This window comes from Carettochelys insculpta, chromosome 6, assembly GCF_033958435.1.
Source record: "Carettochelys insculpta isolate YL-2023 chromosome 6, ASM3395843v1, whole genome shotgun sequence".
NCBI classification, from domain to species: Eukaryota; Metazoa; Chordata; order Testudines; family Carettochelyidae; genus Carettochelys; species Carettochelys insculpta.
Genome location: NC_134142.1, coordinates 97773265 through 97796417, shown reverse-complemented (window position 1 = coordinate 97796417; position 23153 = coordinate 97773265). Strand labels below are relative to the sequence as shown.

The following is a 23153-nucleotide window of genomic DNA, read 5'->3' as shown; positions in this document are numbered from 1 at the left end:
GCAATCTAGCCATAGCCGAAGACATGATACAAAAGGGGTGATGTGGTCCTTTGATAGCTAACTTGACAGTCTGTGTCACCACTTAACATTTCAGGATAGGAGGTACTACAGGGTGATTAGCATCTTATAGAAGAGGTGGAGTCCAGTGGACGTGTAACTTTAACAATTATCTCTTCCCTATTTTGGCTCTACAGTGTGCACTTGAGAAAGAAAGGAGACTCAGAGGCAGACAGGAGGAACATGGAAATGCTGCTGGAGATGGAAAGTAGGGTGCTCAGATACCAAGTGTGAATGATCAGGACAGGATGTGAGAGGTTATGGGTGTCTATATAACAGACCCAAATATTAACATGGTATAAAACTCTATAAAATCAGGACATCTTGTCCTCTTAGTAGAAAGGGAGCAGAAGTAACAAGGAGAGAGCTACAGGAGACCTGGGAGAAAGAAAAAGCTCATGGTGCTAAGAACTGGTTCAGAGAGCTGCTGGACAGAACAGAAGGTGAGGAAGCTCTGACAAGCAGCAAGAGAGCTCATACAGAGGCCCCTGGGCAAAGGGCAAGAACTAGCTTGATTAGAGAACCCGTGTGTGAAAACAGAAGGGCTGTCACTGGCAAGAGGATCCCAGGAGCAGGAGTTGGACTCACAGGCCAGGAGGCCTAGGGAAATAGAAAACCATGAATAGTCCTTTTGCAGAGGGTCTGAATGATGGACTGCAGACAGAACTATCTTGTTTCTGGCTCTTGTTTCTAAGCAAGAAACAAGACAGTTAATTCTGAAGGGCTGGTCCTTGAGCCAGGATAGATATCACAGGAGGGGAGGCCCGGGGCCTGTGACACTCCAGGGAACTCTATTGCAGGAGACCTGACTTGGAGGTGCAGTCAAGTAGCAACTCACGTAACTCTCAAGGTAAATGAGAGAGTGGGGTCCTGGAACAAAGGCAAAAAAACTACAGCCAGATTGTTTACAGCTAGCAGTCCTAAAACAAAGAAATTTCAAAAAATCAAATGGAGAGAGAAGTTTCTGAACTGCAATTTATTTTAAAATTTGACTCCATCAACCAAGGATTAAACAGAGACTGGGAGTGGCTCACCCCTAACAAAAGCAGCTTCTCAGCCCTGGGTGTTAATATCTCCCCATTAGACTCTGACAATGGGCCTGTCTGATCTGACTTGTTTTTTACTCTTTTGATACATACTACTGATAATCAAAACAAAAAAGCAGTCCAGTAAAGACTAACAAAATAATTTATTAGGTGAGCTTTCCTGGGACAGACCCACTTCTTCAGACCATAGCTATATCAGAACAGACACATGGGCATGGTCTGAAGAAGTGGATCTATCCCACGAAAGCTCATCATCTAATAAATTATTTTTTTTTATTTTTTTAAGTGCTACTTGACTACTTTTTTGTTTTGATAGTATATAGACTAGCACGGCTTTCTCTCTGTTACTACTGATAATGGGCCATTTCCACCTTGCTGAATAGACCTTGTCAGCTCTGGCCCTCCCTTTTACTGGGACCCCACTCTTTAAATACCCCTCTGGAGCCTCCCCCACATGTCTGAGGAAGCGGGTCTTTGCCCACGAAAGCTTATGCTCCAAAATATCTATTAGTCTATAAGGTGCCTCAGGACTTCTTGTACAACCAGATTGGACTCTGACAGTCACAGACAACCTGGAAATGGTATCTCTGCAGGAGGCCTGGAAAATTATTGTGAATCTCTTGTGTTTGTGGAATTTGGAAAGAATCTTTTCTATCACAAGAGCTCTGTGGATGTTTGTACAGAAATAAAGTTATGGTCCAAAGTTTAATTTTGAATGGACACCAAAGAGAATCTGTTCCATTTAATAGACAGGCATAGTAGCATGCCGTAGGGGAGTGCTCAAGGTGAAGGTTGCTCTGCTACAGGAAGATTCAGATTTCAGTTTCTGTTTTGGGCCATCCCTAATTTTTACATTTGAGATATATTAGCTAAAGTCATAATATGATCTAAAGTCACTCCATTCTCAGGTCCCATCTTATGGGGTATAAAGTTGCTGTAAGGGGAGCTTAGGAACTGAGTTCCCTGCCTATTCAGTCTTGCTGTCAAAGTATGGTGAGAAGGCATGTGCAGTGTCTGGGTTTGAGCCGTTTCTGCTTTCTTTAGCTCCACATCAGGCAATCAACTGTACAGTACAGAGGGAACACAAATGGCTTCTTGTTTTGCTTGTACTTAGGAGTAGCTATCAGGGCATAATACATGAAACAATACCAAGCATATCAAGGTGAGTGGTTTTATTACACTAATCAAACAAGCCCTGAAAACTGTTGATTGCGATACTCCTGGACAGATAACCAATCTGGTCCCCACCCATTTCTAATTAAAGGATAAAAAGGAAGGAATGTAAAACTGACAACATCGCATCCCAGTTAATTTGTAAATGGGTCTAGTAAAAATAGCTGTCTCTTCCACAGTGTGCTGTCTCTCTGGGTAAAGAATTTGTGAGCATGCATGTTATTAAGGCTACAAACTACACAAACTGCTCTCACTGAAGGTTATTTGAGGATACTTCAGCGACATAAAAAAGTAATGCTTGCTCAACTTTTCCTCTGTGCTCTTAAAAGCATCACAAGCCTAATTTGTGTTTGCCTTTAAATTGTTAATCAGTAGTAAAAATACTTCATGGAACAGCTAAAAGGCATCCACAGTAAAAGGTTTTCATAGAGAACCCTTTTTACTACAGACTTAGGGCTGTTAAGAGGAGACAGCAGTTATATTTAACAGGAGCATTATTAAAACTGTGTAAAAGAAATCTGTATTGCCTTAATACCTGCTTGTGAAAGAGTTCATACATATTTGCAATGCTAGGGCTTCTCTTCCCTTTATGCCATCACGCTAAAGTCAATGGCTGTGTCTACACTAGAGAGTTTTGTTGATAGAAGGGGCCTTCTGCCAACATAACTTGGGGAGCACCAACACCTAAACTACAGTTACACTAATCTGAACTGTCAGCAGCAGTATGCAAATGGGAGGTCTTGAAAATGCAAATGGTTTCTCATTTGAATATTCACTTGCTGGCAGAGGCTGCTGACAGCAGAAAAACAGCAGTGTAAATGTGGTTCTGCCAGCGAAACCCCCTCTTTGTTGGCAGCCTTTTATGCCTGATTTTTTTCTAGGCATAAGAGACTGCCGACAAGGGGGAGACGTCCGGAGGCAGGACAGTCTGGCCGCTCTCTGTTGACAGAGCGGATTGCTCTGTTGGTCTTCTTTTGTGTATAGATGCACTCAGTCAACAGAGTTTATGTCAACACAACTCTGTCGACAGACGCTTCTAGTGTAGACATAGCCAATGGCTTCGCATGGGTACAGCTGAAATTTGGTTTCTAATTTGGTTCTGAAACCCTACCTCTGAAAATGTGTGTGTTAAAAGAAAGTTTGCAGACATACTCAACAAAAGCCCACCGCTTTCAGTAAGCTTTAGATCTGGTCCCATGTTACTAGCGAAGATGAAGTTGAGTCTCCTAACAGATAACAGTTGTGCTAGAGCAGTCATGTTAAAAATTATTTATTTTTATCTCCGCAGTGTGTAGGATTAATGCTTGGCACAAGAGCCGATCCTTCCATTTTATTTCTGTTTGCAGTCACTGGAGTGATCCAGCAGCTAGTTTGTCCTAACATAGCCAACAGTACTTACCTGTCTTCAGACTGACATCTGTGGTTCAGAATCTGCACTGTAGTTCGTAGTTGACCGTGACATGCAATAAAATGTATAGCATTAGTATACAAGATATGCAACTCTATTTATACCATATAGGGAGACCTGGAATAAAATGGGATCAGCCTTTAACAGCATGACAGCTTGGTTATTGTTACCCACATCTTTTACAACTTTCTTCCTGAAGAAGACCAGAAGGGAGAAAGAGGGAGACTGTAATACCTTGAGCATGGGGAAATACAGGTGACTAATCATGGGGCTCTGCACTAAATGGCAGCTTATATTGATGTTATGACTCATTTCATACAGAACAGCAGACAGTGATCTTGCGCCTCCCTTCCTTCCATAAAAACCAACTGAAGTCAAGGGGAGATTTGCGATAGTAGGACTGTGACAAGAGGATTTGTGCCTCCCTTTCTACTCCTAAACTTAAGAGAGATCTGAGCTGAACCCTGGGTGACCCTGTGATATGTCTCTGTCTTCCCCTACCCAGTCCCTCTGTGGTGGTGTACTCATCTGCACTTACATTATAAACCCTTCAAGGCAGATGGGGCTTGAGGATTTGCTCTGTGAAGCATGCTGTATGCCTGTAGAGTTATGCAAAGAACATAAATGAGCACCAGTTCACCAGCCAGTACAACAAATAAAGCCCCTGCAAGCGGCAGTCTGGCAGCATTTGTCATGTTCATCAGGCATAGATTTAATTTTTTAGAAAACAGAATAGTTGAACATAGCTCAAACACCTAAGACTTTCCAAGTGATAGGCAGTAGGATCTCCCTGGCCAAGCGTTCTAACTCAAGAGCATGGAGAAATCCCTTCCCTTTCTAATATGGAAAGACCCTGCTGAAAAAAATGAACCGCTAAATGGGGGCATGTCTCAGGGATCCAAATGGCCTTTTTTGTGTATTCATAAATAATAGCTTCCTGTCTGAAAATTAAAATCTTCCTGCAAGACAGTGTCTAATATTTGCATAGTGAGAGCTGGATAACTGAACATATTACACTCCCCCAGTAAAACTAGATGCTAAAATAAAAGATAACAGCAACCACAAGATGGCAGCCTCTTCATGTTTTAACTACAGCTCAGTACAAAGGTCCTGAGCCATCTCTCAGTGAAGTTAACAAGATATTTGTCATGCATTGGATCATGCCTCATATGAAGATATACTTCTATACCAACTGATAAGACTAGTTTGATCCATTCTGATTCCTATAGGCTGTTTATTTCATAGAGCAGCAAACTGGCTTATTAATAAACTTTTAGACATCATGTGCTGGAACGTTTTTCTGGCTGGCAGCGCAAAGAATGAACACATCATGTTTGTGTTTACCTCCTGCTATCTTGTTTAGTTATTTAATGGCAATAGAGTTTCTCACGCAACGGCAAATGACTCAAATGGCTCATTGCATGTGACTGACTGTTTCTTGCTATATGGGCCTTAATTTTCGCCCTGCTATCTTGGGCTCCCTTTCCCATTTCCTTCAGTTATATCAGCACATACGTTTGGATTGTAAGTGCTTTGGAACCAATACTGGTTGGTCTGTGTGTTTTGTTTTGATTATTAATTATGTGTTGTCACAGAGTACCCCTGGCTCTGGCCAGGGTCCTACGCCTCTCCCTTCAGCTGGAGGGGTTGGCTGCACCCACCTCTGCCAGTCTCGGCCGGCTGGTCAGTCTTTTCCCCTTTTCCACAGCCAGGACTTCAGTCTCCGTGCAGGAGGGGAGCCCAGGCAGTCTCCCATTGAGCTACTCTCTCTCTCTCTCTCTCTCTCGCTGTGTTTTGTAAATGTTGTTTTCTCATCTTCTCTTACCTCAACCACCTCCACTCCCCTACCTTGTGCATCTCCTCTCTCCCCTCTGTCCTGGCTGGGGCACCTTTGGCAGTCTTGCCAGTGCTCCGGGAGTCTGATCAGCTGGCCCTTATTGATTACCTGCCACCACCCCCTACTGCCTCCACCTGGGAGCTTACCTGACTCTTGTTGTTCTTCCCCAGCCCAGACTGTGTCCTGAGCTGCCTTTCACCCTTCCAGCTGGGATCTGCAGGCCTGACCCTGTTACAGTGTACACAGCACCAAGCCTGTCACTGGGAGACGGGGCAAAGGGGCAATTACCTTGGGACCAGGAGATTCAGATGGTGGCAAGAGCAGTCCCAAGCTCTTTAAATCACCACTGGAGTCCTACATGACATGCCACAGAGACCTGGGTTGAACAGCTCTCTGGGGAAGAGGGACGTGGTCTTGGCAGTGCTGAGGGCTGGCTTCCCCAGCCCTTCCACGTGGGGGTCCTCCCCTTCCAGGAGCACAGAGCAGACCCCACACACACCTTGCCTAAGGGCCTGGAGATACCACGTATCGGATCACCTGTACAGTACCCAGCAAAAGTGGCTTTGGTATGTTTCCCGATGGGAACTGCTGAGAGCTGCCCAATGTTTTTGGAAATATTAAGCGTTTAGCACTTTTGAAAATATGGCTCTGATTGTAGGTGTTCAGCTGTTTTGAAAATCTTGCCTATATAATTTAGGGAAAGAAGAAGAAGACTGCAACATCAGCATGTGGGCTGCTAGTGAGACTCAAATAGGCCTTAAAATGGCTGAAAATCAAGTTGGAGCAAATAAATTCAATGAATTGGTCTTTTGACCACAAGGGTTTCTTAGGGAATAACCAGTAAAGTAAAATATGTTTTACTAAATTTTTCCTATATTCTTTCACTTACACGGAAGTTTATTTTGGAAATTTCACTAGTAACTCTACAGTTCTAGTGACAGTATATATTTTACAGAGCCATTTTGAAAAATTAAGGCATCATTTACACACCCATCTAAATAGACTGAAGACAAAGTGATACGTAGATATTTGGTTAGCATTTACCCAGTAGTCAAAGTATGGTCACATGCACAAAACCAGAAAAACAACATAACTTTAATTTTTTTAAATATGAATATTTCATAGGCATTCCCATGTAATAGATTTCAATATGTATGCTAATAGATTTCAGTTTCATAAAATCAATAGCAATGACATGTTATGGATAATGTAAAGATGATAACTCTGTAATATGGTAACACTGTTTAATAGAGAAATTGCATTGCTATATGATGTTCTCTAATGCATGGTTTCCCAGACTAGGAGACAGCCCCCCCCGCCCCCCGGGGGATGTGAAAATATTCCAGGGGGGATGCAAGGAGATCCAGACCCCACTTCAGCTGTTATTAAAAGCAAACAGCCAGCGAAGACCTAAATGCAAGGGTCAGTGAGTGTGGATTGTGGGAGGGAGGGGAGGACAAGGAGGATGGGGTTAGATGGGGGACTGGGGGTGCCCGGCTCAGGTAAGGGGAATGGGGATGGGGTAAAAGCAGGAGGCTGGTGGTGCCTGGCTTTGGGGGAGAGGAGGGGCTTGGGCGGGCAGCTCGCGCGGCTTGAGTGGCTGGCCCCCTTGCAGGATTCACAGGGCTTGGGCAGCTGGCCCTGGCATCACAGGGCTCAGGTAGCTCAGGCTGGCGACTGGCGACTGGCTCCAGTAGCTCAGGGCTTGGACTGGCAGGTGGATGGCAGGCCTGGGCAGTGTGGGGCTTGGGCGGGTGGCTCAGGTGGCTGGCCTACAGCTGGGGCAGGTGGCTGGTGGGTGGGTGGGCGGCTGGCCCCAGTGGTATGGGGCTTGGGCAGGCAGCTCTGGCAGCGCGGGTCTCAGATGGGTGGGGAAGCTGGCACAGGCAGCTCTGGCAGCTGGCACAGGGATCAGGCAGCTGGACAGTTAGGGCTGCACCAGGCACCCACAAGTGGCCAAGGAAAACTATTTGTGCTTATTTTAAATTTTAAATAACATTTTTATATCAAGTCTTTGTGTTTATTGTAAATTACAAATTGAATTTTTTGGTAAAAGTGGGGTTTGATGATGGTAAAGAAGAGGCGGGGGCGGGAGGGTTTTTCAAAAATCAAATGCTGCAAAGTTTGGGAACCAGTGTGAATCAAAAGCTACTATTATAATCGTTATTGTTTTCTCTCTGATATGGACAGGGCAAGGATTTCTAAGCAAGCTAATATCTCCTTAATAGAAAAAGAGGGACTATATTTTAGTTACCAGTTTAAAATATTTTCCAGAGTTTAAATCCTAAAATAAGACTGTGGTAGAAATATTCCATTACTATGAATCAACCGCCACCCATGTCTATGCCTGTTCTGTGTCATACTGTGTTCTGAGACTGAGACAGACAAACAAAAAGAAGCAGATAGGACTGAAAATAAATCTTGCCTGCCTTTACATGAGCGTGGCCATTAAGTAATTATCTGGTTTATATTCTACATTCTTCTTGAATCTGTAGCAATATAATAGCTGAATGTTCCAGTATAGGTGAAATATGTATAATGTCTCCATAACATTCCTCTTCATGGGGAATAGACAAAATCAGCTTGTGTTCTCAGCTATTCCCTTTCCCAGTGTTTTTAACACGTATCTCTATGTACCATTCATAGTGTACAGTAGCATTATCCCAAATCTTTGTTACTCAGTTTGTTTTCTGGTTTCTCAGTCTCCTTTCGTTTTTCCTACTTGTTTTCCAGTGTGTTTGCTTGAAGGTGGGAACTGTCCTTCAAGCTTTTGAGGACCAATGTTTGATTTACACTGTAACATCTGTGGAACACTCATCATCATCATCATCATCAATAACCGTGGGCTCAGCACCCATTGGTGTCTGATGCCTCTCTCACTATTTCTTTCCATCTTTCTCTATCCAGTGCAGAGTGGCTTAGTTTCTGTAGACTAGCTCCATACCAATCTACTACATCATCTATCCATTCTCCATGGTGTCTGCTTCTCCTATTCGAACCATCCATTATGCCGAATAGGCAGGTCTTGATTTTTCATTCGTCGTTCATTCTGCAAATACGTCCAAATAGTTGTAGCTTCCATTTTATAACCTTCTGCATCAGGTTCTGTTTCGGCTGTATCTTCCTGTATAATTCCTCACTGGTGACCTTCAGCATCCATCCTATTCTCAGAATCTTTCTATAACAACTCCTTTCAAATGCCAATATTCTTCTTTTTGAATCTTTTGTTACCACCAGTGTCTCACATCCGTACAACATGCTGCTGAATACACACGTTTTCAAGATGCCTAGCTTCATTCTTAAGCTAATTGCTTTGCTTTTCCAGATCTTATCCTTCGCCGTCAAACTCACTCTTGCTTTCCCTATTCTAGTCGCTATTTCCTTCTTACAGTCTAGATCATACGTTATGTTGCTGTTTTAAGCCCGGGGGGAAGAAATAGTGTTCTGTTCATTTTTGTTTTTATTTTTCATGGTGTGTTTGTCTAATGGCTTTAGGGTGACTGTATTTCCCCATTGTGAATACAGGACACCTGTTAAATTTGCTTGAATTCACGTGAGTTCAGTGGCAATCACTCAGAAATATGTGACAACCCTCACCCCCAACCAGGGCCAATCAGGGAAGGAGAGCAGGAGGAGGGCCATTTGGCCTTAGCCTCAAGCTCATCAGGTTCCTCAAATTTAGACACTTGTTAATATTTTGGCTTGGATGTCTGAGGCAGCTTGCCCCCACCATGCTATAAAACCTCCAGGCCCAGCAAGGGAAGGGGGTTATGGGAGTCTGGGCTCAGGGTGGGGCACTTAGGTATTGGTGTAGTATGACTTTGGTTAGGGGGCAGGGCCCAACAGGCTCAAGCCAGCTCCATATGGCAGGACTAGGAAGGCAGTGCTACCTCCACCTTGATCCCTGCAGCTAACCACCAGGCCTGGCTTCATTGTGGTGTATGCATGTGTGCGGGAGAGCACAACCAAAATTTCTAACCCAAGAGGTGTGGGAGAGAGTTCAGTTCAAAAAGTTTAAAACCAGCTCATGTGTAAAGCGGTAACTAGGGGCAGTGTGTGGGCAAGCAGTTTGCTCAGGGGGGCAAGCAAGGGTAGCTAGGGGCTGCGTGTGCTCAGACAGGTAGGTCAAGGTACAGGGAAGAGGTAGCTAGGGGGCTGTGTGCAACAGGGTGCAGCTCAGAGTCTGTGTCTGGCCAGGGTGTAGCTCAGGGGGCAGGGAAGGGTAGCTAGGTGCTGTGTGAAGGCTGTGGACAGCTCAGGTGGCAAGAAGAGGGTAACTAGAGGCTGTGTGCCAGGAGGGCTCCCCTGCAGTGGGCTCCATCAGTCATGAGACCAAGTATCAACACCTTTGGCTCTTATTAGCTGTATGAGCAAAGGAGCCTGGGAGCTGAGGGGAAGATTCAACCCCCTCTCCCAACAGCAGAGGAGGGATCGCCATAGCTGCCTGTGTCAGAGCACCAGCCAGAGGAGCAGCTGCCTTATGGCATGAGTTCTTGCCTCTGACCTGCCTGGGGCAGGGAGAGAAAGGGCTGTGAAGCTGTCCCTGGCACAACACTGCCCTTGCTAGAGAGCCCCACAACTCTGCCCACAGGTTCTGAAGGCTTCTCCCCCACAGGAAGTATTGAGAATGCAGAACTCAGGACTGCCACTCACTGCCTGAGCCCCACCACTTATGGCTTGGGAGGGGGCTGGATCTGGGTCTGGGATGTGTGCAGGGAATTCTGGGATGCACATGAATCAGGGATTCAGCCTGGGGGAGCTGAGACTTCAGTGTAGGATGGGCCATGGGGGATTGAGATTTCAGCCACCCAGCAGGTGCTGGGTATCGGGACTTCAGTCCAGTGGCCTGAAACGGCCATAAGACTTCCCCCTCCACTGAGAAACCCTGCCTGTCCTGTGACTGGCTTCCTGTGTCTGTCTGCCTCTGTGCCCTGCCAGAGTGCACCACCTGCTAGCCACAGCCTGCCTTACAGTCACCTGCCAGCCACAAACAGGCACTCCAGATACGCTTTGAGGACACCTGCACACTGCAAAAAGGACCCCATGAATGGTAAAGATCTGGCCATTTATTTGGGTGCTTAACTTTGCATTTTTGACCTCAGAACGTATTTTCCATTCCAGGCTACCACAGTCAATGTGCAATCTACAGTACTTGGCCATCGTTTAGTAGCACAAACTGTTAGCGTTCATAATATTGAAGGGCAATTGCTTGTCAAATTTCTTGTCAAATTTTCATTTTCTAGAACTATAAAATGCTCAAAAAACAAATTGTATTACATCAGTGAGAAGAAAGACCAGTTTAAAAGCTTTTTTGCATAAGAAATATTGGCTAGAAAACCTGTGTGTACATGTATTGTCCTGATCATTGGTATGTTTAACTACATTAATGTTAACAGAATTTACATGTGCAGACATTGACAGTTGTATCCTTTATACTCATCCTGACACTATTGGAAATGACTAAGATACTAGACCACTCCAGAGACATGTGACAAGGAATAAAACAATCTGAATGCGTATTAGGCCCCTGCCTGCAAAATCATTTTAGAATTTTATCAGCCCCAGGGAAGGCTTTCAATTTACTGAGGCTCCTGAAGCACTTATAGGGTTGAGGAATGAGTATACTTTGGGGACATGAGGCCCTTAAAGAGCTTGTAGTGAGTGTGTTCATTTAGCACAGTAATTGTGGACCTTCCCTCTAAGTTGGCACATGAAAAACCCATGACTATAGAAATGTGGTGCTGGAAGGGACTCCATGAGGTCACCTAATCCATCCCCCAAACCTGAGGTGATAAGGTAAACTAGGCCCTCCCTGTTTGTCTAACTTGCTCTTAAAAACCTCCAAGCACACAAGCATGTTGTCGCACAGATCTGAAGCCAAATGTTCGGTAAGCTGGAGATTCCTTTTTGTGCCCATCATCAAGTTGCAGGCATAGATAAGAGAGAGAGACAGAGAGAGTCATGAGTGCTCAGATGTAAAACTGCAGTTCATGGCTTGAATATAAACATTTGAGACGTAACTTAGCCTTTTGACAATGCCTTCCTTTCTGCAAGCACAAGTAAGAATTCAGGCAGCTTTTCAGTATTGTAGGATGTTCAGTAGTTGCCATTAAAAGGTGATTTTTTTTTTTGGTCATTTGCCAACAATCACTCCCCAGTATTACCTGAACTCTCGCAGCTAGTTCCTGTTCTTAGTGCAGGGAGCTGTGATCGTATTTCAGATTCAGCTGTGTGGTAACTATTGACGAGCCTGGACCCTTCTTTAGTTTTCACTGAAGTTGAAGACAAATTCCATTTTCTATTCTTTCTAAATTGGAGGGGGTTTTATGCTGTTTTTTAATCCACACAAATCTTTGGCAGGGCACAATGAGGAGCGATTGGGTCACTGCCACATTTAGCCAGGGCACACATGCCATTTTAGTTTCAGTCACTAATGAGAGAGAGAAAGGGAACCAAAAACTTGCCTCTGGACTATTATTTTACAATTTATTGAAGAGTCACTTGTGATCCTACTGGTGGGGGAGATGAGAGTGCGGTGGGGAGAGGGAAGCAAAAAGTGAAGGCCCTAGATTTTCAAAAGTGAGTGGTGATTTTGCGTTCCCAATCTATGACATGTTAAAGGGGCCTGATTTTTAAAGGGATGGCACATTCTGAAAATCAGAGCTCTTCAAAGAGTTTGAGATCGGGCCCCCAAAACCACTAGACACACTTAAAAATCTGTGTCAGATAGTCTGCTTGGAACTTGTGCAGTCTGGAATCAGACACTGTCATCCAGGCAGTGAAGCAGAACGTAGTCAGCTGCAAAAAGTGTTGACTTATTTGGAAAAACATAGTTCATTCCAGTGAATCGGGGACCATACATGATAACAATTATGCAAGATGCCAAGGGTAAATACCTCCTCTAAGCAGAAGTCACTCTGTGAAAGACTAGAAATATAAGATTGTAAAAGGTAATGGCAAAAACAGTCATTATTAAAACAGCTTTCATAGATTTTACTTGAAAGCTTATAAGGCACTCCAATTCCTGATGCACATATTTTATTTCCTTCCCTAATGTGCAGAATATTACAAGTTTCAGGGTTACTTTCTGACTATAATATTTTACAGCTGATACCTGGAAGAGGGACCCAACACAAACATGCCAGTTTCTTATGTTGGTCTGGAAAGCCCATACAGGCAGAGGGAAATGACCAACAAAAAAAATTCAGATTTTTAAAAAGAACCTATAACTGGTTCTGATACTATGAGGGGACTCAGCTAGACAGTGTTTATTTGTTTGAGAAATCACTAAATCAAGATCAGATTTCTACACAGGGACACACATAATGAGATGTTTGCTTATAATAACCTGCTAGAGTGCTGCATTCACATACTTATTTTTGCCATTTTATTATTGTAAGCAAGGTCTGAAGCTACTTGTGACAGTAAGAGATGGGAGGAGAAGATTTCAGGATCAGAAATGAACACACATATTCTATCTAGATAGCCAATCAACAGAGCTGAGCTGCCCAAGTGATTGATTCTGGCTGGTGTTAGTATCACCATCACTTTAGTATGGAATGCAGAGGTAATGAAAATGTTGTTTTCCTTATTGTATGACTAGGGAGCAGAGCTGTTCTTAGCATGTCCATATGTAGGAGATCACCTTTAACTGAACTGACTTTGCTAAATAGAGGGTTCAGATGCCAGATCCCAGTGGACAGTGTGGACAGGCGTTCCTGCCTAAAGGTGTGTGGGCTCTGCCTCAGTCTAAGTCCACATGGTTGCACTATTTCAAAATAACAGATGAAGGGCACATTATTTTGATTCCAATAAACCTCATTTCAGGAGGAATAATGCTTATTTCAAAATAAATGCAGTTTAGAAGGGGAAAAGGGCTATTTCGAATTAAAGGTCCTCCAGGCTCTCCAACGGCTGCCATGCTGACTGCTCTGGCCAGGACCAGGAAAACTCCATGGTTCCCCAGAGCCCTTAAGGAGACAATGCGCTGACAGCCTGAGAGTGAGCCACTGCAGGGCTTACCAGCCACGTGCTGCCAGCTGCTCATACCCGGCTCAAGATGAGCTAGCCCAAGGGCAGTGAGTTGCACCCCCACTCCAGCTCCCCAGGGGGAGCTCTCAGCCTCCCAGAAGCTGTCGCAGGCAGAAGGAGATGGGCACCTTCCTGGTAGGTTGTGGAGATCCAGGACCTCATCAAGGTCTCGGGGGAGGAGGCCAAATTGTAGGATCTCCCCACATGGTGCAGGAATGCAGCCATCTATGGCCACATGGGCACCAGACTGGAGCAGAGGGGCCATATCCACACCCAGGAACAGGTGTGGGTGAAAGTGAAATAACTCCACTAGGCCTACATCAGAGCCAGAGAGCACAGGTCATTCTGCAGGGTAGCACCCATCATCGGCCCCCTACTCCATGGAGCTCCACCACATCCTGCAGGGCAAAGCCATCCCATCCCCACCCCAGATGGTCGATTCAGGGTTGGAGGAGTTGGTCTTCATCTACCAGAGGGGGATCAGTGCCAATGAGGAGGCTGACGACAGTGACCACGAGGCAGATGAGGCCAGTCAGGCAACCCTCAGGACTCTAGGTGATGTACCAGAGCCACCCCCATCGGCATCATGGGCTTAAGGGGCTGGCTGGGCAGGAGCTGGGGGTGGGACAGAGTCTGGGAGCTCATGCCTGGCTTGTGTAGATGTAGCCTAAGAGTGTTAGTCACCATTTAACCTGCCCCATTCTGCTGTTTAAAGATAGAGCTAATTAGATTTGATGGTGCGTCTTTTACTTCAAGTGATCACTAGAGCTGCAATAACTAATAATGAGGTCTAAGTATAGCTTAGATTTGCTGAGGAGCAGTGTTTCTTCAAAAGGCTACCCAGCAGGCATGATACATGAGATTCTGTAACAGAAAACATAGACATCAGGGTGGAACCTCACAAATGGCTCTCAATAGCTGCAGTAAAGAGGAAGGTGGCAGCCAGAGGTGGCGCAACAGGTGACAGTACAGAGGAGCGAATGGCAGCCTGTTGACAACAGTAGTGGAATGAATGAATGCACACCAGCAGCACCAGGCAGCAACGCAGAGTGGCCAGCAATAACTGTGGCAGCAGCAGCAGTGAAGGAATTGCTTATGGACACCTGCATGGGTGGTCAACTCACCTCTTAATTCTGGATCCTCTCTGACCAAGAACCACAGCTCTGACTGGGATGTAGTAGCAAGAGAGGAACGTGGCATCCAGGTGTGGTGTTTAACTTCTCAGTTTACTGAGCTGGAGCAGGTTCTGTACTGTATTATTAAAAGGGACTCCTGCATGTTGAACCTGGGCCTTGTTGCTGCCAACTCCACCTGGCAAAAGGATTACATTATTTGTAACGCTTGTACAAGCATAAAGGACGTATCTGAATGCTCATGCAATTTCACATCCCGACACATCAGAATTAAATTAATCTTAATTTTAATTCATGCAGAATATTGCATAGTAGTAAATATTACTTATGCAATTAAATGAAGTTGATCTCAGTCCTATTGTCATAACTGGGGCCCAGCAGACCTATTTCAAATGTTATTCACACTGGTTAAAACTGGATAAATGTTCATAAGTTGTCATAAAATCCTGTTATATAAATGGTTTAAGAAAAGATGTAAGGAGACAGACTGAATTAATTGAAGTAAAATGCTGCCTGATATAATTCAAGGATTGTGTTAAGATCACGTCTGGTGAATAAATGGGGATCCAGAAATTAATAGCTCAAAACTGGTGGATTGCATGTTAGGACTAAATGGTGAACAAAATAATGAGGAGGAAGATTCTTTCTGGAGTCCTAAAAAAAAGAGACAATGGCGACAGTAACACTACAGTGCTTTGTCAACAGAAGTCACTGTCAGAAGGGATTTCCTGACACAACATCTGTTGACAAAGTGTGGCCACACACTAAAAGCAGAACAAAAGAGTGCTCTGCTCTGTCAATAGGGAGGCAGGACTGCCCGGCCACTCTCTCTACAAAACAGGCACCCAGAAGCACAGCAGACAGGGTTGCTCGTTGGTGTGGATGCCCTCTCCCCTCCCCTGCGCATACGCACCACTTTTTTGTCAACAGAACCTATCAACAGCAGCGTTATGCCTCATGGATGAGAGACAGAATGCTGCCAGCACAAGTGCTGAGTTTTGTCAACAAACCGTCAACAAAACACATTTTGTGTGTGGATGTTCCACCAGTTTTATCAGCAAAACTCGCTAGCGTAACCATGGCCACCAAAGGGGAAAGCTGGCTACTGCAATGATTGATGACTGAAAGATGGAAGAAGGGGAAGCAACTAGCTCCACCGTGGAGGCTGCCAATCATACTATCTCCTGGAATCCTGGATATTTGTCATCATATTCCAGAAAAGTCTGATGCCTAACCACATCAGGACCAAAAAACAAAGGTACAAGTTGGCATTGCCATCCATCCTGGCTCTGTCTAAACCCTGAATACCAAAGTGAGACTTTGCCACCACCATGCCATGTGGCCTTTTCCACCTTATTTCTTTTCTTTCTCATCTGCTTTTCTCTTTCCTTCTGTCTCTTAAGACAGTCTGCTTTAGCCAATCAAGTCTCTAGACTTTACAACTTTGTTGTGAACTTGTGACCAGAGAAAGGCGGTTAAAAGCAATGTCCTAAACAGCCCAATACTTGTACACATTTGTCAGATCACAAGTTGTTGTGCTGATAATATTTTGTGCTGTGACTGTATTTGAAGTTGCAAACAAGAATCAGCATCAGAGACAAAAGCTGGTGTTCTCCCCTGCTGTCTGAGTTTGTTTTGTTTGTTCTGCTAAGAGGGAATCAGACTTAACAATAATAGCTCCAGACTAACTAACTTCTTTTTTTCCCAAAAAGGACAGTTATTACCTTTTTAATACCATCTAAAAAAGCTATCAAACAAAAGATTCTTCCTTATTAAAAATCTTTAAAGTAAAAGTAAAGAAGGATGTTTTTAAAATAAAAGACTGGCTTTACACTTAACATTCTTTAATTATTTTTTCATTTCTTTTCTGTATCTGTAAAAAAAAAACAAAAAAAGTAAAAAAAAAAAGATGGCTAACTATTGAATTTTGGACAGTTTCAGGTCATGTTAAAAGCTCTTACTCTTTAGGCCAGTATATTCCATCTCAGCTAATACATCAGTTCCATGTTAGTAGAATATAAAGAAATTGGGCTTTTTTTTTTTTTGCTACCACCATTATTTATACGAATACAACAATCAAAGGCATCATGCACTCACTATGCATTAATTTCCCATGTAACTGAAATCAGTCACAGAGATCTGAGTGTTTCAAGTTAAACTCTAGTTGCCCAGCACACTGAATGCATCATGAACCACTGACATTAAATACCTCTGAGTTTCTGAGGAATATGATTCCACAGACTACCACAAGGCTCAACAGTCTAGCCTCAAAACTAGTGTAGAAATCAATAACCAGTAGGGTTCAAATGAGAACCAGATCATCCTCAGGTAAAAATGCTCATATTTCCATTAATGTCAACAAGGACAGAGGTCAGTGGAGCTACTCTGATTTATTCCAAGCAGACATCTAGCTTCGAGTACACTGTACTGGTTAAAACATAGCTCAGGAGTTAGGTGTGTCCGTATTTTGTTTAGTTGTTCATGTTACATTAATAATTAAATATAAAACTTGTTTTAGAAACAAAATTACTTCTGGCAGTTTTCAGTTCTGTTTGAAATTTAGACTAGGCATGTTTCACATAGCAAAACGTGCCAAAAGAGTATTTTTGCCTTATTTGAGTTTTTTAGAGGAGCTACAATTACAGATTGGACCATTCTAGTCCAGCATCTCCATGACCTGACCAGTGCCGAACAAGAGAATTTGCAAGACCACAGGAGGTCAATATTGCTTAGCTGCATTGCCAACACTATTTCTGCTTACTGGGTTGTTAGAAAATATTTAGGGGTAAATTTGAGCTAAATAACAGCACAGAACGCTGAGATCCAGAACTGGTAGCTGTAAACAAACTTTATGGTCCCATGGGAAACTCGGCTGCACCCAAGATAAGTGGTCATCTGGCTAACTAAAATCATGCGAGATTACAGATGTTACAGGATGAGAGAATGCCAGACTAGAGACATTCAACTTGTATTTGTCACTGAACATGGCTTTGTTACCACGTCTCTGATACGCAACACACAACTTTTGCAGGTGTTGCAATTTTAGGAGTACTGATGACTAAAAGATGTTCTCCAAAACTTGTCAGATTTTGACTATATATTTGACCTGGGTTATTTTATATCCTGTGTTGCAAGAGCCAAATAGAAATTTGTTGCCCAATGTGAGGTAATGAGAGCTAATCACAACTGTTTGTAGAAACAAAAGCATAACATCATGGAAATATATGATCACTTGTAAAGTAAGAACAGTCCTTCAGGACTTTTTTATTTCAAAGTGAAATTGAATGTTTGCGTCTCAAAGTCAGAGTTGCGTCTCAAGTCAGAGTTGATTCTAAAGTAAAACATTCTTCTGATGTTCAGCCAAAAGTTTCATGCAATCTACTTTTCTTGATCATCCTTCGTGTTGTTTTTGTTTTAAGATTGTTGTGGATGAAAGAACAGAAGGAAAAGTTCTGCAAGCAGCTCTATTCCACCAACCAGAAAGTTCAAGATTTTTTGCCTCCAGGATAAGCTTCTAAAATGTGCAGTAGAATTAAAACATCGGCCTGCAAGAAATAAATGTGAAAACATCTACTAACAGTTGCGAGAGACAGCTGGTAAAATTCTTACTTATACCTGATTATTTATGCTATTTTACATTTTTATTTAATAGCTCATGAAAGTCCCAAGCTCATAAGCACACTGAGAAGTAATATAATGTTTTCCCTCAAAAAAAAATATTGTTAGTGCCCTCTGATAGTGGATTCTAATGCATATACTGCTCCAAAAGGAACTAAAATGACATCATTTCATACAAACAGGTCTCAACTACCAACTACTTTTTACTTTGCACTACCTTGGGCCATATGCTAAAACAATGACCTGTTAGTGATGGTTGTGTAATCCCATCTTCAACGCCCTACATATTCCTAAAATGAGAATCTGGTACTAGCTTGTACTGTCTCCTCCCATCTCACACTAACGATAAAACTAGTTGGACTTATCACCTCTTCCAAATTGTGAAATAAATTGCGGCAAGGGAGGTGTAGGTTGGACATTAGAAAAAACTTCCTGTCACTGTGGTTAAAAACTGGAATAAATTGCCTATGGAGGTTGTGGAATCTCCATTCCTGGGAATATTTAAAAGCAGATTAAATAAACATGTCCTGTGACGGTAGAGAATTGGACTTGATAACTTCTTGAGTTCCCTTCCCGTTCTAATATTCTATGATTCTATAAACTGTGGGTTCATTTCAAGAACCAAGGAGAGCTTTAGCAAATGCTGGGTTTTCTTGTTCTTATTTTTTTGTTTGGTTTTTTTTTTTTTTTTTTGGTCTCATAAAATAGAGAGCTTGGGAACACTGTTATTTGGAAAATTCCAAAAAAAATACCATATTAGTCTCTGAGTTTGTGTTAGATATAATAGAACCAAATAGAACCAAATTTCACCTTAACGGGTGAAATCAGTGCAAATCCCTTATTGAAGACCATGGGCATTACTCCTTATTTACTTAACTGTTTATGAGAGCTACACCTGGCCCAATGTTTGTTCTATTGAAGATCTGGGAAATGTTCTGATTTCATAAAAAGAAACACTATTCCAATTAATTACATAATGGATGTTTACATATGAACTTACAAACCTAGGAGTCACCTTATCCGAAAGCATTGTCAGCAAGATGTAGGCATTTGCCAGAGGAACATGTTGAAAACTATGATTTCCATGCTTTAGTGACAGTGTGCAGCCATAATACAATCCATTCAAATGCATCCTTGTTAAATGCTAGTTATACATGTCACATCTGTTCTTTATTTAAGGTTTGTTTAGTTTTTACTAGCTGTTTGTGATATATTTTAGAACATGCAGTGCAATGCATGACACGTTCAGGCATTAACTCCGCTGGGGCATGTTACAAGGTACTTTAAAAAACATAAAGGAAGTTATGAGCATCTGAAATCTGGATTTTCTGTAGTATTATAATGATGATGATAATATTAATAGAAGCAGCTAATAATGAAGATTTTTGAATCAAACCAAGATGGGACACACTTGGGCCGTGTCTGCACTGCAGTGTTCTGTTGACATAACTCTGGGAGCTTCTTCGAGAACAACAAGAAGTCCTGTGGCACCTTATAGACTAACAGATATTTTAGAGCATAAGCTTTCATAGGCAAAAACCCGCTTCATCAGATGTATGAGTAGGGGGTGGTTTCAGAAGGGTATTTAAAGAGTGGGGTCCCAGTAAAAGGGAGGGCCAAAGCTGACAAGGTCTATTCAGTCAGGGTGGAAAAGGCCCTTTATCGGTAGTGTGTACAAAGAGAGGAAAAAAGAGGTTAGATAAGATGGGGTTGTGGGGGGGGGGGATATGACCCATTCTCAGTCTAATTTGGAGATGTTAATGCCTAGGGCAGAGAAGCTCCTTTTGTAAGGTGCAAGCCACTCCCAGTCTCGGTTTAGTCCTTGGTTAATGGTGTCAAATTTGCAAAGAAATTGCAGCTTAGAGATTTCTCTCTTCATTTGATTTTTGAAATGTCTTTGTTTCAGGACTGCCACTCTTAAATCTGCTCCTGAGTGTCCAGGGAGATTAAAGGGTTCTCCCACTGGCTTCTGTACATTACCCTTCCTGATGTCTGATTTATGTCCATTTATTCTTTCATGCAGAGACTGTCCAGTTTGGCCAATGTAAATTGCAGTGGGACACTACTGGCACATGATGGCATAATAAATTTGAGGCATAACAATGTCCCAACAGAGTTCTGTTTGTACTTCTGTCGACAGGAATTCTGCTTGCTGGGCAGCCCTCTTTGCAGAGCTGCCATTCCACTTTCTGGCTCCAGAGGGCAGTGCAGTCTGGCAGGTCTCTGTCGACAGAGCAAGTGGGGTGAAGATGCAATCTGTTGACAGATGTTCTGTCAAGATTTCCCTGTCGACAGATGCTTCTAGTGTACACGTAGCCTTGAAGAATATTAAACTTTGATGCTTTCACAAAAATCAATCAGTTCTGTAGCACCTTAAAAACCAACAAATTTATTCATTAAGTTTAGTCTTTAAGGTGCTACAGGCCTACTTATTTTTGTGAAGATACAGACTAACTCCTGTACCCCCTGAGACTATTTTGATGCTATCATCCTTATTGTCTCATTGTTTCCTCATGCTCCCCCATCTGTTATCATCTCTTGCTGCAGGTGGCAGGCTCTTTGCGGCAAGAAGGGTTTTTTTGTTCTGGGTCTGCAGGCCTGCTGACAGAGAGGTGCAAAGGGGGACAGTCACACTGGGACTGGTGTTTCAAAGGGACTCAGAGCTCTGGCTGCTGCCACTGCTACTTCCACAGTGGCAACAACCAGAGCTCTGAGCTTCTTCGAACTGTCCCAGCAGTGCTGCTCCACCACTCTGTGCAGCTGTGAGGGAGGCCCCAGCACTGAGGTCTGAGAAATGCCAGGGGCTGACTGCCCTAGGTCCCACCCCTTCCACTCTTGGCCTCACACCCCTCCCATTTTGTGTCTATAGCACGAAACACAATGGAGTCTGCTGGGGCACCTGGGCGCTACTGCACTAGCAAGTCAATGGAGATATTTTCCTGACCCAGGATGTAGTACTGTGCATTTTGTGATCATGAAGCTAGAACTCTAGGGGAAAGTCTAGCACAGTGCTAAGTACCCTTCGCTTCTGTGGAGCTCAGCAGGAGTGGAGAGAATTCAGCACTTGCCTATAAGTGCTTAATATGTCGTTCCCCCCACTTCTGTTCTCTGACATAGTTTATTTGACTCGATTTTGAAAAGAAATCTTCCTGTAGCTCTTGCAGTGTCTAGCTCGCTTCAGCTGCTTTTCTCTATCATGTATCCCTCATGTCTCAGGATAGGAACTTGTGCATTATACAAAATAAAACTGATAAACAATTAGAATGGGGAAACAGAAGTAAATGGTTCCTTGGTACAAGCAAAAGGAGATGTAGCTGCAACAGTGGGGGTGGAAGGGGGGCAGCAGACATTACGTGAGTAAATAAGGCTTTAAAATTTTTTGAAAACATGGCAGAGCTGTGGCTATGTAGTAGATGATACATGACAAGTAAATGATACCCAGCCATGGAAATCAACATGACTCCAGATGCTATTCAACATCTCTAGAGCTGCAAAGGGGTTGAACAACTGCTGCCAAGTTCAACATTACATATTAGGCCAGGTCCGCAGCTGGAGCAAATCAGCACTGGTGCATTAAAGAAGTCTCATTAGAACAGACTTATTGAGGTCAATGGAGCCAAACATGTTCCCACCAACTGATAATCTATCCCTTAATATTTTTTTTTAATCAGCGGATCTTTTAATGGTCTTTGAATCAGGACCCAATGTGTCTTATCTTACTAATAGTATCTCAGATTATTAAAACTAAGGGAAACATACAAATCTGAACCATTACCATGTTAATAGTGATTCCTTGTTGTATAGGTTTCTTTCAACTTTAGAAATTGAAATTAGACTAGTAATGACTATTATTAATTATTATTTGTATTATACAAGTACCCAGAGGCATCTCAAGGGAGGAGAAGTCCATTATGCTTTGTGCTGTACAAACATAAAACAAAACTATCTCTGTCCCAAAGACCTTACAGTCTTAGGCCCTGATCTTGCACCTGGCTCAACACAGATGGAGCCTATTGCCTTAGCGGAGTCCCACTGAAGTCAATGTGCACAGCAGTCACCCACAGAGAGAAATTTGCAGGTAAAGGTAAGTGAAAGACAGAGTAAAGGGGCTAGTGGGAAGATGTGTGAGAGTAATAGAAACTCAGGGTTTACATATATTGGTGAAAGATACAGACTGTTTCCTTTGACAATGAAAAGCTCCTTGAAACATTTCTACAGATTTCATGCTATTTTTACAGAACAAAAGTCTTAGACTAATGTCACTTTAAAGGGAACAGATGATTGCATTGCAACATGTTGCAATGGGGTTCTTTTAAAATGGAAATGCTCATTCCAATGTTTCCTTAAAGTTCTAGTGTGTTTTGGGGGATTTATTGGATCTCTGTAATGAACATGAGTTCGAAAATCTCTATGTATGTCACTACGGTGGCCTGCCAGGCAAGTTCAAAAAAGTCTGCAAAAACAAATAGATTGTTTTGACTCATTTTTTTTATAAAGCCTGCAGCTTAACTGCAATTTAACTGTAAATTAAGTATCTGCTTAACTCCTTCTGCACTACACTGAAATTATACCATGCTTCTTTATTTCTAAAGTATATTTTATACTTTATTTCTAAAGTATTTTATAGTAAAGTGTATTTTATACTTTGTGCTTTATTTCTAAAATATTATATAGTAAAGTAACAATAATGATGGTTTTCCAATAGTCCGATTCAAAATCCTTTGAATAAATTTTCCAGCTAAGGGAAGAGAAATGGAGGTGGGGGGGGAGTTTGTGGAGAGGGTGTTGCTGACATGACACACTATACAGAAGTCACTAAATTGTTTATCTGTAAGGATCATAGAATGGAC

General features: G+C 42.8%; 1 long non-coding RNA gene across 1 annotated transcript; it reads left to right on the top strand.

Annotated features, from left to right (window-relative positions):
- Positions 1-241: 241 nt before the first annotated feature.
- LOC142015472 (uncharacterized) lies at positions 242-22353 on the top strand. The gene is made up of 3 exons (XR_012646159.1): positions 242-265; positions 18105-18281; positions 22263-22353. It is a non-coding gene; the product is annotated as an uncharacterized LOC142015472 (long non-coding RNA).
- Positions 22354-23153: the final 800 nt, after the last annotated feature.